Genomic DNA, 4,745 nt, shown 5'->3' with positions numbered 1-4,745 from the left:
AAATCTGAAAAACGCCTATTCCACCCCCCCCCCCCTCTAGGACCTTTAAAATGTAAAGACTATGAAACTGTTCTAAAAAGAGAAGGGAGTTAATAATTAAGAGAACGATGAATAAAAAGGGTTTCTAAACTTACCGGAGCGCCGGTTCTGAAAGCCTTATTAGTAGAGGAAACTCAACGCTCGAGTATCTTGATAACCCTAATTTCACTGGAAGGTATTTAGCCTTCCCCTAAAGCCACCTGTCGTGATCCTACTGTGCCAGCACACCACACCAAGATGCTTGATGATGCTCTTTTGTTATTGGGCTGAGATCGATAGTCAGGTTGGTTTGGTTAGGTTAGTTCATTTAGTAGTAAACTCATCTAGTTGAGTCTGTAATAAACTCATCTAAGCATCTCCAGTAATTTAGGTTAGTTTGTTGCTAAATTTAACAATAGTTAAGAAATTTAAGAATAGAAATAGCAATGGTGCTCCAGCAGTAAATTATTATTTAGAGTTAACTGATAAATTTTGACTGATCATAAATTAACAAGTGGACAAAATAAAAAATAAAAAAAAGAATTTAGCTTTTGCTTTAACAAATCCAAACTTTTGTTTAAGTATTCTGCTGGAGTTGTTTGTTTATGTTCATGTATGCGCAACATAGAACATTATGAACCTGTGAGTGAGGCTAGAAATAGGTTGATTAATCTCCTAAATGGTTAAAAGACATGTTTTAAAGTAGTGAAACATATAGGACAATAGGTGAAATCAAATAAAAAAGATTGCATGCTAGATAGGCGTTCCACACTAGTTTTGCATACTTGTTCAATCAAACTTCCATTGATCTTAATGCTTAGAATAATTTGTTGATATGATAGTGTCTATACCTTGATCAGTTATTCTAAAGGCTTAGTAACGTTGCATTCATCTGGCTTAAGTAATTAAGAGAAATAATAAGGACTTACGCAGTGCATTCACGGTTTGTTCTTGATTGATACCAATTTGCGACTTAATGATTGAAGTTTTAGTTGTTAACATGTCTTGAAACATACTTGGTGGTGGATTTCCAAGTCTCTAACATCTCATCCATCTGATCTTTTTTGTTTTATTTTGTTTCTTTATTTTCTCTTGTTTATAATCACAAAACCCCATATCTTTATACTATCATATTTTGTTTTCTCTTATTTTGTAATTAACGTAAATTGTAAAAGTACATTCAATCCCCGGCTTTTGTAACGATACCCTTATTTGTTATATACTACAATTAACACAAAATGATTTTTAATTGAAACACCCATTTTCGATCGCTATCAATTTTGGTTAGTATTTGGATGGAGGTTCACGAGGGTATATTCTAATAAAAGCAGCTTACATTAATCCTCCACATGCGCACAAGTTAAACACAAGTCAAACAAATTTTGTGGAAATTCAGAGCTATATATGGGGATTCCATGCGTCCTAAACTAACATCTAATCAAGGCTAAATATAAGTTAATCGGACCCGCATGGATCCTCTCCTTACGAAAATTCACCTCATGTACCTCATGAGATAGTAACACTAATATCATGGATGATTTACATGATTAGGGTTAATGCACACTGTCCTTAAATTTAAGATTTTTCTTCCCACTAGCAAAATCATATTCTTAAATAGGATAATGACCATTTGCACACAAAAAAAAAAAACAAAAGTCAAACCTCATTCCAATGACAATAAGACTTTTGACCCAAATTGAATGAGAGATTAGCTTATTTGTACCCAAATACACAAATCTTTATTAAATTCATAATAAAATAATATTTTTGAGACACTTTTACCCTTATGTCTTATACACATTTAGAGAGAGAAAATGGAAGAGAGAGAGGACTTTGCCAGAGCCTTGCCGGACTCCGGTCACCGGTCCACGGACTCCGGAATCTGGTCGCCGGAATCCGGTCACCCGAATATTACTAACTCATAGTAAACTTGTTATCCACCTCACCAGAATATTACTGACCCCCAGTAAACTTGTTATCCACCTCACCAAAATATTACTGCCCCCAGTAAACTTGTTATCCACCCCAATAACATGTTACTGACCCCAGTAAACTTGTTATCCACCCCCGATAACATGTTACTGACCCCCAGTAAACTTGTTATTCACCCCATAACATATTATTAACCCCCAGTGGGCTTGTTATCCACCCCAACAACATATTACTGACTCCCAGTAAACTTGTTATCCACATCAAAATCGATTCACCTTCCCCAGTAAACTTGCAACAATAAGCTTTATTGTCACCTAATTACCATTTATTGCAAAAATAATAGAAAAGGCAATAAATGTTGAAAACGTTTTTACTACCCCTAATAAAAATGTTTTTACTACCTCTTACTTACGACAACAGTGGAGATATTACAAACGATGACGACGATGAGATTACAAATGACGACGGCAACGAGATTCCAATCGATGATGGCGGCGATAATTCGATCTACAACAATAGAGATTCCTGATAGGAGCATAAAATGCGACGATTTTATAGTTTAACCTTTGCATTTAACTTGACTATTTTCCTTTAAAAAGATTGTTTTAACTTTGTTATTTTCTTAGGTACTTCGTGGAGCAAGATAATGCAAATATGTGCTCAAGTGATGCAAGCAAGGCTTCCAATACGAAGTAGAGATGTCAAGGATGGAGTTTGATCACTCACATGGTCAAAAATATCAAGGAAAGGCGATGGAACCACTTCACCAAAACAGAAGCTGCAAACACAAAAAGCTGAAAACTGGTTTCTGCTTATTTTCTCCGGTTTTCAAGGCCTATTTCCATGAGGTTCCGAGAATGATTTCACCAAGATGACCGCCCAGATTTGTAGAGGTGCGTTTGTAGATCAATTTAGAGTCAAGAATCATCCAAATCGGTGATGGCATCTAGGAGTTATGAAGCGTCGAAGTTGGACAGGAAATCAGCAGTTCCAGGAAAGCTGTGCAGCAGTCAAGTTCGAGGCAGTATTTGGGCTGGATTTTGAGAAGCTTTCTTGGGGGTTTTTGCATGATTTCGAAGAGTGATATCATTAATATAATTTTCCCAAAAGCCAAGCCCAGATTATATGTGGAAGACATTCAAAAGATAGCCCAAACATTGATCCTAGTCAAAGAAGGAAGCATAGTCTGAAAAGGAAGCTTTGAAGACTTGGAGACTACTTAAGGCAAAACCCTAATACCAGAAGGACTCTAAGCCGTCATACTGAAAGAGAGCTTTCACGTTTCTAAAAAACGCACAAGAGAAGAGGGAGCCATCAAGAATTCAAGGAGAAGAAGTAAAGTTCAGAGCCCAGAAGAGATCGATCTCTCGACTCAGAAAATCGATATTTTCCCCTGTTTTTCATCTTTCGTATTTTCTTTTCTCCCCGAATCTTATGAAATTCTCTGGTGTGTTTTCAAAGATGATGAGTAACTAATTTTCCCTTAGTTAGGGGCTGTTTCCTAGCCCTAGACATGGTGTAACTATGAAGTTGGCGTTTGTTTATATTTGTTTATATTTAACATTTTGCAAATATAAAATCTATCCTTCTACTCAAAGGTAAACAGTTAATTTTTTATTACCAATAGGAGAATCTATTGCTACTCAACTTGATTTATTATCAGAAGCTAAACTGTCTTATAAAGAACTACAAGAAGAAAGAAGAAATTTTAGAAAATTAAAAGAAAGAAGAGACATGGTGTAACTATGAAGTTGGCGTTTATTTAATTTGTTCCATGGATTTCGGATATTCATTGGTTTATCGTTATATCATTGATCAACTTTGTATGTTTATTGATGGTGGCCAACATTAGTATGCATGCTAGTTTGTAAAGCTATGAATGTTTTGTATGATCATCATGCATTCTAGAGTAGCGAGTGAGTGACTTGAGCCCATTCACATAAATCAATGTCTAGGTAGATTAGGACAACATCAGTACCGACATTCTCTAGCCTTATTCATAATCTTTTAGACCTTAATGACTTCTAGGTGAGAGCTGTGCGAGAACATCACTCTAGGCTCCATTCTAGATGCTAAGTTAAGTTGAAAACATCATTCTCTTAACATACCAAGTAAGAAAGATTGATAGGTTAAGTTCAACACATCATTGGCTTAGCTTGAGTAAGGATATCCGAATGAATTGAACATGTTAGTAAACACATCATAGGTGTAATCATTGTCTAGTGGTGAGGAGTAGTTCCTAACTAGTTTTTGTTATTTGATTTCCAAAACCAAAATCCCCAGATTTAGTTTTCTGTTTTTGATCATTCTGTCCGTCATATTTCTGAATTTTGTTAGCATAGCAAAACTACACAGTTGTGTGTGTCTAGTTTCTCCAGATTTAATTTCGTAATTTTTCGTTGGGTCTAGCTATAGTTTTTGTTTTCGTCTTTGTCTAGTGTCTGTTCAGTTTTTCAGAGTCATATTTGCAATTGTTGAGTCACAATTCTCTGCGGGAGACACCCTACTTTTCTATACTACCATTGATAACTTGATTGTGATTGCAGGGTTATTTATAAGTCTATTTTAGGCTTATCAATTCCAATAGACGACGCAATGATATTTCAATTGACAACGGCAGCGAGATTCCGATCTACGACGGCGGTGAGATTTCGATCTACGACGACGGAGATGGTGGAGGAGAGGATGAGGTCGCTAGCGACGGGTCTGTGTGTGTGTGTGTGAGAGAGAGAGAGAGAGAGAGAGAGAGAGAGAGAGAGAGAGAGAGAGAGAGTAGAGAGAGAGAGAGAGTAGAG

This window comes from Fragaria vesca, linkage group LG3, assembly GCF_000184155.1.
Source record: "Fragaria vesca subsp. vesca linkage group LG3, FraVesHawaii_1.0, whole genome shotgun sequence".
NCBI lineage: Eukaryota > Viridiplantae > Streptophyta > Magnoliopsida > Rosales > Rosaceae > Fragaria > Fragaria vesca.
This window is presented reverse-complemented; position numbering follows the sequence as displayed.